The sequence below is a fragment of the Oncorhynchus masou genome, unplaced genomic scaffold (genome assembly GCF_036934945.1).
Source record: "Oncorhynchus masou masou isolate Uvic2021 unplaced genomic scaffold, UVic_Omas_1.1 unplaced_scaffold_1124, whole genome shotgun sequence".
Classification (NCBI taxonomy): Eukaryota; Metazoa; Chordata; class Actinopteri; order Salmoniformes; family Salmonidae; genus Oncorhynchus; species Oncorhynchus masou.
This window is the reverse complement of record NW_027000976.1, coordinates 12,501-26,785: the sequence shown is the minus strand read 5'-3', so window position 1 is coordinate 26,785 and position 14,285 is coordinate 12,501. Positions and strand designations below refer to the sequence as shown.

Here is a 14,285-nt window from a genome sequence, read left to right as displayed (position 1 = left end):
TACACAGTGTAAGGGGATAAAGAATATGTACATAAGGATATATGAATGAGTGATGGTACAGAGCAGCATAGGCAAGATACAGTAGATGGTATCGAGTACAGTATATACATATGAGATGAGTATGTAAACAAAGTGGCATAGTTAAAGTGGCTCGTGATACATGTATTACATAAGGATGCAGTCGATGATATATAGTACAGTATATACGTATGCATATGAGATGAATAATGTAGGGTAAGTAACATTATATAAGGTAGCATTGTTTAAAGTGGCTAGTGATATATTTACATCATTTCCCATCAATTCCCATTATTAAAGTGGCTGGAGTTGAGTCAGTGTCAGTGTGTTGGCAGCAGCCACTCAATGTTAGTGGTGGCTGTTTAACAGTCTGATGGCCTTGAGATAGAAGCTGTTTTTCAGTCTCTCGGTCCCAGCTTTGATGCACCTGTACTGACCTCGCCTTCTGGATGATAGCGGGGTGAACAGGCAGTGGCTCGGGTGGTTGATGTCCTTGATGATCTTTATGGCCTTCCTGTAACATCGGGTGGTGTAGGTGTCCTGGAGGGCAGGTAGTTTGCCCCCGGTGATGCGTTGTGCAGACCTCACTACCCTCTGGAGAGCCTTACGGTTGAGGGTGGAGCAGTTGCCGTACCAGGCGGTGATACAGCCCGCCAGGATGCTCTCGATTGTGCATCTGTAGAAGTTTGTGAGTGCTTTTGGTGACAAGCCGAATTTCTTCAGCCTCCTGAGGTTGAAGAGGTGCTGTTGCACCTTCTTCACGATGCTGTCTGTGTGAGTGGACCAATTCAGTTTGTCTGTGATGTGTATGCCGAGGAACTTAAAACTTGCTACTCTCTCCACTACTGTTCCATCGATGTGGATAGGAGGGTGTTCCCTCTGCTGTTTCCTGAAGTCCACAATCATCTCCTTAGTTTTGTTGAAGTTGAGTGTGAGGTTATTTTCCTGACACCACACTCCGAGGGCCCTCACCTCCTCCCTGTAGGCCGTCTCGTCGTTGTTGGTAATCAAGCCTACCACTGTTGTGTCGTCCGCAAACTTGATGATTGAGTTGGAGGCGTGCGTGGCCACGCAGTCGTGGGTGAACAGGGAGTACAGGAGAGGGCTCAGAACGCACCCTTGTGGGGCCCCAGTGTTGAGGATCAGCGGGGAGGAGATGTTGTTACCTACCCTCACCACCTGGGGGCGGCCCGTCAGGAAGTCCAGTACCCAGTTGCACAGGGCAGGGTCGAGACCCAGGGTCTCGAGCATGATGACGAGCTTGGAGGGTACTATGGTGTTGAATGCCGAGCTGTAGTCGGTGAACAGCATTCTCACATAGGTATTCCTCTTGTCCAGATGGGTTAGGGCAGTGTGCAGTGTGGTTGAGATTGCATCGTCTGTGGACCTATTTGGGCGGTAAGCAAATTGGAGTGGGTCTAGGGTGTCAGGTAGGGTGGAGGTGATATGGTCCTTGACTAGTCTCTCAAAGCACTTCATGATGACGGAAGTGAGTGCTACGGGGCGGTAGTCGTTTAGCTCAGTTACCTTAGCTTTTTTGGGAACAGGAACAGTGGTGGCCCTCTTGAAGCATGTGGGAACAGCAGACTGGTTTAGGGATTGATTGAATATGTCCGTAAACACACCAGCCAGCTGGTCTGCGCATGCTCTGAGGGCGCGGCTGGGGAAGCCGTCTGGGCCTGCAACCTTGCGAGGGTTAACACGTTTAAATGTTTTACTCACCTCGGCTGCAGTGAAGGGGAGACCGCATGTTTCCGTTGCAGGCCGTGTCAGTGGCACTGTATTGTCCTCAAAGCGGGCAAAAAAGTTATTTAGTCTGCCTGGGAGCAAGACATCCTGGACTGGGCTGGATTTCTTCCTGTAGTCCGTGATTGACTGTAGACCCTGCCACATGCCTCTTGTGTTTGAGCCGTTGAATTGAGATTCTACTTTGTCTCTGTACTGACGCTTAGCTTGTTTGATAGCCTTATGGAGGGAATAGCTGCACTGTTTGTATTCAGTCATGTTACCAGACACCTTGCCCTGATTGAAAGCAGTGGTTCGCGCTTTCAGTTTCACGCGAATGCTGCCATCAATCCACGGTTTCTGGTTAGGGAATGTTTTAATCGTTGCTATGGGAACGACATCTTCAACGCACGTTCTAATGAACTCGCACACCGAATCAGCGTATTCGTCAATGTTGTTATCTGACGCAATACGAAACATGTCCCAGTCCACGTGATGGAAGCAGTCTTGGAGTGTGGAGTCAGCTTGGTCGGACCAGCGTTGGACAGACCTCAGCGTGGGAGCTTCTTTTTAAAAATTTTGTCTGTAGGCAGGTATCAGCAAAATGGAGTCGTGGTCAGCTTTTCCGAAAGGGGGGTGGGGCAGGGCCTTATATGCGTCGCGGAAGTTATAGTAACAGTGATCCAAGGTTTTTCCACCCCTGGTTGCGCAATCGATATGCTGATAAAATTTAGGGAGTCTTGTTTTCAGATTAGCCTTGTTAAAATCCCCAGTAACAATGAATGCAGCCTCCGGATAAATGGTTTCCAGTTTGCAAAGAGTTAAAAAAAGTTCGTTCAGAGCCATCGATGTGTCTGCTTGGGGGGGGGATATATACGGCTGTGATTATAATCGAAGAGAATTCTCTTGGTAGATAATGCGGTCTACATTTGATTGTGAGGAATTCTAAATCAGGTGAACAGAAGGATTTGAGTTCCTGTATGTTTCTTTCATCGCACCATGCCTCGTTAGCCATAAGGCATACACCCCCACCCCTCTTCTTACCAGAAAGGTGTTTGTTTCTGTCGGCGCGATGCGTGGAGAAACCCATTGGCTGCACCGCTTCGGATAGCGCCTCTCCAGTGAGCCATGTTTCCGTGAAGAACAGAACGTTACATTCTCTGATGTCCCTCTGGAATGCTACCCTTGCTCGGATTTCATCAACCTTGTTGTCAAGAGACTGGACATTGGCAAGAAGGATGCTAGGAAGTGGGGCACGATGTGCCCGTCTCCGTAGTCTGACCAGAAGACCGCCTCGTTTCCCTCTTTTTCGGAGTCGTTTTTTTGGGTCGCTGCATGCGATCCATTCCATTGTCCTGTTTGTAAGGCAGAACACAGGATCCGCGTCGCGAAAAACATATTTGAGTTGACGCTGATCTTATATACAGTAGTTCTTCTCGACTGTATGTAATGAAACCTAAGATGACCTGGGGTACTAATGTAAGAAATAACACGTAAAAAAACAAAAAACTGCATAGTTTCCTAGGAACGCGAAGCGAGGCGGCCATCTCTGTCGGCGCCGGAAGTAGACTTTAGAATAGTAGAATGTATTGAAGTAGAATGTACTGAACTAGAATGGTAGAATGGACTAAACTAGAATAGTAGAATGTATTGAAGTAGAGTGTACTGAACTAGAATGGAATAATTTACTGAACCAGAATGGTAGAATTTACTGAACTAGAATGGTAGAATGTACTGAACTAGAATGGTAGAGTGCACTGAACTATAATGTACTGAACTAGAATGGTAGAGTGTACTGAACTAGAATGTACTGAACTAGAATGGTAGAATGAACTGAACTGGAATGGTAGAATGTACTAAACTAGAATGGTAGAATGTACTGAACTAGAATGATAGATTGTACTGAACTAGAATTGTAGAGTGTACTGAACTAGAATGGTAGAATGGACTGAACTAGAATGGTAGAATGTACTGAACTAGAGTTTACTTAACTACAATAGTAGAATGTACTGAAGTAGAATGTACTGAACTAGAATGTACTGAACTAGAATGGTAGAGTATACTGAACTATAATGTACTGAACTCAAATGTACTGAATGTAGAATGTATTGAAGTAGAATGTACTGAACTAGAATGGTAGAATGGACTAAACTAGAATAGTTTAATGTACTAAACTAGAATGGTAGAATGGACTAAACGAGAATAGTAGAATGTATTGAAGTAGAATGTACTGAACTACAATAGTAGAATGTATTGAAGTAGAATGCACTGAACTAGAATGGTAGAATTTACTGAACTAGAATGGTAGAATGTACTGAACAAGAATGGTAGAGTATACTGAACTATAATGTACTGAACTCGAATGTACTGAACTAGAATGTACTGAACTAGCATGGTAGTATGCAGTGAACTAGAGTGTATTTAACTACAATAGTAGAATGTACTGAACTAGAATGGTAGAATGTACTGAACTGGAATGTACTGAACGAGAGTGTACTTAACTACAATAGTAGAATGTACTGAACTAGAATGGTAGAATGTACTGAACTACAATAGTAGAATGTACAAAACTAGAATGGTAGAATGGACTAAACTAGAATGGTAGAATGGACTAAACGAGAATGCTAGAATGTACTGAACTAGAATGGTAGAGTATACTGAACTATAATGTACTGAACTCGAATGTACTGAACTTGAATGTACTGAACTAGAATGGTAGAATGCAGTGAACTAGAGTGTGTTTAACTTCAATTGTAGAAAGTACTGAACTAGAATGGTAGAATGTACTGAACTAGAATGGTAGAATGTACTGAACTACAATAGTAGAATGTACTGAACTAGAATGCTAGAATGTACTGAACTAGAATGGTAGAATGAAATGAACTAGAATGGCAGAATGTACTGAACTAGTGTGTACTTAACTACAATAGTAGAATGTACTGAACTAGAATGGTAGATTGTACTGAACGAGAATTGTAGAGTGTACTGAACTTGAATGTACTGAACAAGAGTGTACTTAACTACAATAGTAGAATGTAGTGAACTAGAATGGTAGAATGTACTGAACTAGAATGGTAGAATGTACTGAACAAGAATGGTAGAGTATACTGAACTATAATGTTCTGAACTCGAATGTACTGAACTAGAATGCACTGAACTAGAATGGTAGAATGCAGTGAACTAGAGTGTATTTAACTACAATAGTAGAATGTACTGAACAAGAATGGTAGAATGTATTGAAGTAGAATGTACTGAACAAGAATGGTAGAATTTACTGAACTAGAATGGTAAAATGTACTGAACTAGAATGGTTGAATGAAATGAACTAGAATGGTAGATGGTACTGAACTGGAATGTACTGAACGAGAGTGTACTTAACTACAATAGTATAATGTACTGAACTAGAATGGTAGAATGTACTGAAATAGAATGGTAGAATGTACTGAACTACAATAGTAGAATGTACTGAACTAGAATGCTAGAATGTACTGAACTAGAATGGTAGAATGAAATGAACTAGAATGGCAGAATGTACTGAACTAGTGTGTACTTAACTACAATAGCAGAATGTACTGAACTAGAATGGTAGAATGTACTGAACTACAATAGTAGAATGTACTGAACTAGAATGGTAGAATGTATTGAACTGGAATGGTAGAATGTACTGAACTATACTGGTAGAATGTACTGAACTGGAATGGTAGAATGAATTGAACTGGAATGGTAGAATGTACTGAACTAGAATGGTAGAATGGACTAAACTAGAATGGTAGAATGTATTGAAGTAGAATGTACTGAACTAGAATGGTAGAATTTACTGAACTAGAATGGTGGAATGTACTGAACAAGAATGGTAGAGTATACTGAGCTATAATGTACTGAACTCGAATGTACTGAATGTAGAATGTATTGAAGTAGAATGTACTGAACTAGAATGGTAGAATAGACTAAACTAGAATAGTTTAATGTACTAAACTAGAATGGTAGAATGGACTAAACGAGAATAGTAGAATGTACTGAACTACAATAGTAGAATGTATTGAAGTAGAATGTACTGAACGAGAATGGTAGAATGTATTGAAGTAGAATGTACTGAACTAGAATGGTAGAATGGACTAAACCAGAATAGTAGAATGTACGAAACTAGAATGGTAGAATGGATTAAACGAGAATAGTAGAATGTACTGAACTACAATAGTAGAATGTATTGAAGTAGAATGTACTGAACAAGAATGGTAGTCTTTACTGAACAAGAATGGTAGAGTATACTGAACTATAATGTACTGAACTCGAATGTACTGAACTAGAATGTACTGAACTAGAATGGTAGAATGCAGTGAACTAGAGTGTATTTAACTACAATAGTAGAAAGTACTGAACAAGAATGGTAGAAAGTACTGAACAAGAATGGTAGAATGTACTGAACTAGAATGGTAGAATGTACTGAACTAGAATGGTAGAATGGACTAAACTAGAATGGTAGAATGTATTGAACTCGAATGTACTGAATGTAGAATGTATTGAAGTAGAATGTACTGAACTAGAATGGTAGAATGGACTAAACTAGAATAGTTCAATGTACTAAACTAGAATGGTAGAATGGACTAAACGAGAATAGTAGAATGTACTGAACTACAATAGTAGAATGTATTGAAGTAGAATGTACTGAACTAGAATGGTAGTCTTTACTGAACAAGAATGGTAGAATGTACTGAACTAGAATGGTAGAGTATACTGAACTATAATGTACTGAACTCGAATGTACTGAACTAGAATGTACTGAACTAGAATGGTAGAATGCAGTGAACTAGAGTGTATTTAACTACAATAGTAGAAAGTACTGAACAAGAATGGTAGAAAGTACTGAACAAGAATGGTAGAATGTACTGAACTAGAATGGTAGAATGTACTGAACTAGAATGGTAGAATGGACTAAACTAGAATGGTAGAATGTATTGAAGTAGAATGTACTGAACTAGAATGGTAGAATGTATTGAAGGAGAATGTACTGAACTGCAATAGTAGAATGTATTGAAGTAGAATGTACTGAACTAGAATGGTAGAATGGACTAAACTAGAATAGTAGAATGTATTAAACTAGAATGGTAGAATGGACTAAACGAGAATAGTAGAATGTATTGATGTAGAATGTACTGAACTACAATAGTAGAATGTATTGAAGTAGAATGTTCTGAACTAGAATGGTAGAATTTACTGAACTAGAATGGTAGAATGTACTGAACAAGAATGGTAGAGTATACTGAACTATAATGTACTGAACTCAAATGTACTGAACTAGAATGTACTGAACTAGAATGGTAGTATGCAGTGAACTAGAGTGTATTTAACTACAATAGTAGAATGTACTGAACTAGAATGGTAGAATGTACTGAACTAGAATGGTAGAACGAACTGAACTAGAATGGTAGAATGTACTGAACTTGAATGGTAGAATGTACTGAACTAGAATGGTAGATGGTACTGAACTAGAATGGTAGATTGTACTGAACTAGAATTGTAGAGTGTACTGAACTAGAGTGTACTTAACTACAATAGTGGAATGTACTGAACTAGAATGGTAGAATGTACTGAACTAGAATGGTAGAATGAACTGAACTGGAATGGTAGAATGAACTGAACTGGAATGGTAGAATGTACTGAACTAGAATGGTAGATTGTACTGAACTAGAATTGTAGAGTGTACTGAACTTGAATGGTAGAATGAACTGAACTGGAATGGTAGAATGTACTGAACTAGAATGGTAGAATGTACTGAACAAGAGTGTACTTAACTACAATAGTAGAATGTACTGAACTAGAATGGTAGAATGTACTGAACTAGAATGGTAGAATGTACTGAACTAGAGTGTACTTAACTACAATAGTAGAATGTACTGAACTAGAATGGTAGAATGTACTGAACTAGAATGGTAGATGGTACTGAATTAGAATGGAAGAATGTACTGAACTAGAATGTACTGAACGAGAGTGTACTTAACTACAATAGTAGAATGTACTGAACGAGAACGGAAGAATGAACTGAACTAGAATGGTAGAATGTACTGAACTAGAATGGTAGATGGTACTGAATTAGAATGGAAGAATGTACTGAACTAGAATGTACTGAACGAGAGTGTACTTAACTACAATAGCAGAATGTACTGAACTGGAATGGTAGAATGTACTGAACTAGAATGGTAGAATGAACTGAACTAGAATTGTAGAATGTACTGAACTAGAATCTACTGAACTAGAGTGTACTTAACTACAATAGTAGAATGTACTGAACTATACTGGTAGAATGTACTGAACTGGAATGGTAGAATGTACTGAACTAGAATGGTAGAATGGACTAAACTAGAGTGTACTTAACTACAATAGTAGAATGTACTGAACTAGAATGGTAGAATGTACTGAACTAGAATGGTAGATGGTACTGAATTTGTAAGTCGCTCTGGATAAGAGCGTCTGCTAAATGACTTAAATGTAAATGTAAATGTAATTAGAATGGAAGAATGTACTGAACGAGAGTGTACTTAACTACAATAGTAGAATGTACTGAACTAGAATGTACTCAACTCGAGTGTGCTTAACTACAATAGCAGAATGTACTGAACTGGAATGGTAGAATGTACTGAACTAGAATGGTAGAATGAACTGAACTAGAATGGTAGAATGTACTGAACTAGAATGGTAGAATGAACTGAACTAGAATTGTAAAATGAACTGAACTATACTGGTAGAATGTACTGAACTGGAATGGTAGAATGTACTGAACTAGAATGGTAGAATGTACTGAACTAGAATGGTAGAATGGACTAAACTAGAATAGTAGAATGTATTGAAGTAGAATGTACTGAACTAGAATGGTAGAATGTATTGAAGTAGAATGTACTGAACTAGAATGGTAGAATGGACTAAACTAGAATAGTAGAATGTACTAAACTAGAATGGTAGAATGGACTAAACGTACTGAACTGGTGTGTACTTAACTACAATAGTAGAATGTACTGAACTAGAATGCTAGAATGTACTGAACTAGTGTGTACTTAACTACAATAGTAGAATGTACTGAACTAGAATGGTAGAATGAACTGAACTAGAAAGGTAGTATGTACTGAACTACAGTATAATGGTATAATGTACTGAACTAGAATAGTAGAATGTACTGAACTGGAATTGTAGAATGGACTAAACTAGAATAGTAGAATGTATTGAAGTAGAATGTACTGAACAAGAATGGTAGAATGTATTGAAGTAGAATGTACTGAACTAGAATGGTAGAATTTATTGAAGTAGAATGTACTGAACTTCAATAGTAGAATGTATTGAAGTAGAATGTAATGAACTAGAATGGTAGAATGTACTTTACTAGAATGGTGGAATGTACTGAACTACAATAGTAGAATGTATTGAAGTAGAATGTACTGAACTAGAATGGTAGAATTTACTGAACTAGAATGGTAGAATTTACTGAACTAGAATGGTAGAATGTACTGAACTAGAATGGTAGAGTGTACTGAACTGGAATGGTAGAATGTACTGAACTAGAATGGTAAAATGTACTGAATTAGAATACTAGAATGGACTGAACCAGAATGGTAGAATGGACTGAAATACAATAAAGGTTTAAAAAATTTTTTTTTTTTAAATAGTATAATGTACTGAACTCGAATGTACTGATCTAGAATGCACTGAACTAGAATAGTAGAATGTACTGAACTATAATGCTATGATGTACTGAACGAGAATGCTAGAATGTACTGAACTAGAATGCTAGAAAGTACTGAACTAGAATGCCAGAATGTACTGAACTCGAATATACTGAACTGGAATGTACTGAACTGGAATGGTAGAATGTACTTGTAACGGTTTTCTTTAGGTGAAAGAGAGTCGGACCAAAATGCGGCATGGCTATTGAGTTTTAATAAAACAAAGGAAACACAAATACTACAAAACGTAACACGAAAACCAAAACAGCCTATACTGGTGCAAAGTTACACAGAGACAGAAACCAGGACAATCACCCACGACACACTCAAAGAATATGGCTGCCTAAATATGGTTCCCAATCAGAGACAACGATAAACACCTGCCTCTGATTGAGAACCACTTCAGACAGCCATAGACTAAGCTAGGAAACCCCACTAAGCCACATTCCCAATACCTATGAAAAACCCCAAGACAAAACACACCACATACCAAAACCCATGTCACACCCTGGCCTGACCAAATTAATAAAGAAAACACAAAATACTTAGACTAGGGCGTGACAGTACTGAACTACAGTGGTAGAATGTACTGAACTCGAATGTACTGACCTAGAATGTACTGAACTAGAATGGTAGAATTTAGTGAACTACAATTGTAGGATGTACTGAACTAGAATGGTAGAATGTACTGAACTGGAATGGTAGAATGTACTGAACTAGAATGGTAGAATGTACTGAACTAGAATGGTAGAATTTAGTGAACTACAATAGTAGAATGTACTAAACGAGAATGGTAGAATGTACTGAACTAGAATGTACTGAACTACAATAGTAGAATGTACTGAACTAGAATGTACTGAACTAGAATGTACTGAACTAGAATGGTAGAATGTACTGAACTACAATTGTAGAATGTACTGAACTACAATTGTAGAATGTGCTGAACTACAATAGTAGAATTTACTGAACTAGAATGTACTGAACTGGAGTGTACTGAACTATAGTGGTAGAATGTACTGAGCTACAATTGTAGAATGTACTGAACAGCAATAGTAGAATGTACTGAACTAGAATGGTAGGAGACTGGGAAGATAATGGCATTGTAAAACAGAGAGCCAAATAAAGTGTGTTTCATACGCCACCTTTTGGACATATCCTAAAAATGATATTTTCTTCATTACCACATTACACAATATAATTTTCAAGCTTCCCGAGCCTTATCATTTAATCATTATTATCTTGATATTAAAGTTTGTTTACCTGGGGGAGAAAAATCCTGAGATGGATTATATGTCTGTAGCTGTTTCTCCTCAGTGGAAGAATCCCCTCTCTGAATTGGACTGGAGACTGTTACAGGAGAATCCCCTCTCTGAGATTGGACTGGAGACTGTTACAGGAGAATCCCCTCTCTGGGATTGGACTGGAGACTGTTACAGGAGAATCCCCTCTCTGAGATTGGACTGGAGACTGTTACAGGAGAATCCCCTCTCTGGGATTGGACTGGAGACTGTTACAGGAGAATCCCCTCTCTGAGATTGGACTGGAGACTGTTACAGGAGAATCCCCTCTCTGGGATTGGACTGGAGACTGTTACAGGAGAATCCCCTCTCTGAGATTGGACTGGAGACTGTTACAGGAGAATCCCCTCTCTGGGATTGGACTGGAGACTGTTACAGGAGAATCCCCTCTCTGGGATTGGACTGGAGACTGTTACAGGAGAATCCCCTCTCTGGGATTGGACTGGAGACTGTTACAGGAGAATCCCCTCTCTGGGATTGGACTGGAGACTGTTACAGGAGAATCCCCTCTCTGAGATTGGACTGGAGACTGTTACAGGAGAATCCCCTCTCTGAGATTGGACTGGAGACTGTTACAGGAGAAACCCCTCTCTGAGATTGGACTGGAGACTGTTACAGGAGAATCCCCTCTGGGATTGGACTGGAGACTGTTACAGGAGAATCCCCTCTCTGAGATTGGACTGGAGACTGTTACAGGAGAATCCCCTCTCTGAGATTGGACTGGAGACTGTTACAGGAGAATCCCCTCTCTGAGATTGGACTGGAGACTGTTACAGGAGAATCCCCTCTCTGAGATTGGACTGGAGACTGTTACAGGAGAATCCCCTCTCTGAGATTGGACTGGAGACTGTTACAGGAGAATCCCCTCTCTGAGATTGGACTGGAGACTGTTACAGGAGAATCCCTCTCTGGGATTGGACTGGAGACTGTTACAGGAGAATCCCCTCTCTGAGATTGGACTGAGACTGTTACAGGAGAATCCCCTCTCTGGGATTGGACTGGAGACTGTTACAGGAGAATCCCCTCTCTGGGATTGGACTGGAGACTGTTACAGGAGAATCCCCTCTCTGAGATTGGACTGGAGACTGTTACAGGAGAATCCCCTCTCTGAGATTGGACTGGAGACTGTTACAGGAGAATCCCCTCTCTGGGATTGGACTGGAGACTGTTACAGGAGAATCCCCTCTCTGAGATTGGACTGGAGACTGTTACTCTAACAACAATATCCTCGGACAACAGTATCCTCTTGACATCAATATACTCTAACAACAATATACTCTAACAACAATATACTCTAACAACAATATACTCTAACAACAATATACTCTAACAACAATATACTCTAACAACAATATACTCTAACAACAATATCATCTTGACAACAATATCCTCTGACAACAATATATTCTAACAACGATATACTCTAACAACAATATACTATGATAACAATATCTTCTAACAAAAATATACTCTAACAACAATATCATCTTGACAACAATATCCTCTGACAACAATATATTCTAACAACGATATACTCTAACAACAATATCTTCTAACAACAATATCTTCTAACAACAATATCCTCTAAAAACAATATCCTCGGACAACAGTATCCTCTTGACATCAATATACTCTAACAACAATATACTCCAACAACGATATACTCTAACAACAATATACTATGATAACAATATCTTCTAACAACAATATACTCTAACAACAATATACTATGATAACAATAATATACTCTAACAACAATATACTCTAACAACAATATACTATGATAACAATATCTTCTAACAACAATATACTCTAACAACAATATCTTCTAACAACAATATACTCTAACAACAATATCCTCGGACAACAGTATCCTCTTGACATCAATATACTCTAACAACAATATACTCTAACAATAATATCATCTTGACAACAATATCCTCTGACAACAATATATTCTAACAACGATATACTCTAACAACAATATACTCTAACAACAATATACTCTAACAACAATATACTCCAACAACAATATACTCTAACAACAATATACTCTAACAACAATATACTCTAACAACAATATCATCTTGACAACAATATCCTCTGACAACAATATATTCTAACAACGATATACTCTAACAACAATATACTATGATAACAATATCTTCTAACAACAATATACTCTAACAACAATATCCTCTTGACATCAATATACTCTAACAACAATATCCTCTAACAACAATATCCTCTAACAACAATATACTCTAACAACAACATACTCTAACAACAATATCCTCTAACAACAATATACTCTAACAACATTATACTCTAACAACAATATACTCTCACAACATTATACTCTAACAACAATATACTCTAACAACAATATCCTCTAACAACAATATACTCTAACAACAACATACTCTAACAACAATATCCTCTAACAACAATATACTCTAACAACAATATACTCTAACAACAATATCCTCTAACAACAATATACTCCAACAACAATATACTCTAACAACAATATCCTCTAACAACAATATCTTCTAACAACAATATACTCTAACAACAATATACTCTAACAACAATATACTCTAACAACAATATACTCTAACAACAATATACTCTAACAACAATATACTCTTGACAACAATATCCTCCAACAACAATATATTCTAACAACAATATACTTTAACAACAATATAAGCCATACTGTAGCTGTAAAGTTGTAAAGTTGCCACTGTAGAGTTGCCACAAGAGATTAACGTGCAGAATATGTAATCTAATCAACACGTGGGTTCTGTTGACGCTCTTCGTTATCGCTGTTGACATGAAATCAAAAGCTCTCAGTACAAATCGTTTCACATCGTGTCTTTATTTCACAGACAAATAGAACTTTAGCAAAGACATTACACAGTTGGCACTCCTCCAAGTCAACGAACAATACAAAATAAATATGTGAAGATTTCAAAAGACATTCTTCAAATTGTACATGTAACCGGGCAACATTTAGAGAGAGACAGAGAGAGGTGGAGGGAGCAAGAGAGACAGAGACAGAGAGAGGGGGAGAGAGAGAGAGACAGAGAGAGGTGGAGAGAGACAGAGAGAGGTGGAGAGAGACAGAGACGGAGAGAGAGAGACAGAGAGAGAGAGACACACAGAGAGAGACACACAGAGAGAGAGAGAGAAACACACAGAGAGAGAGACACAGAGACAGAGACACACAGAGAGAGAGAGAGACACAGAGAGAGACACAGAGAGAGACAGAGGGAGGGGGCGAGAGAGGCACAGAGAGACACACTGAGAGAGAGAGAGAGAGAGAGAGAGTGACACACACACACACACAGAGGGGGAAAGAGGCATAGAGACACAGAGAGACATAGAGAGAGACACAAACACACAGAGAGAGAGAGAGAGAGAGAGAGAGACACAAACACAGAGAGAGAGAGAGAGAGAGAGACACACACACACACACAGAGGGGGAGAGAGGCATAGAGACCCAGAGAGACATAGAGAGAGACACAAA

The 14,285-nt window shown here is 38.8% G+C and overlaps 1 protein-coding gene across 1 annotated transcript in view; it reads right to left on the bottom strand.

Moving 5' to 3' along the window:
- Positions 1-13,615: 13,615 nt before the first annotated feature.
- The window catches only part of LOC135529226 (solute carrier family 35 member G2-like), a 3,420-nt gene continuing 2,750 nt past the window's right edge, over positions 13,616-14,285 (bottom strand). The window contains exon 1 of the mRNA XM_064958074.1: positions 13,616-14,285. This exon is cut by the window's right edge and continues 2,750 nt beyond it. The gene's annotated coding sequence lies outside the window, so the exon portion shown is untranslated.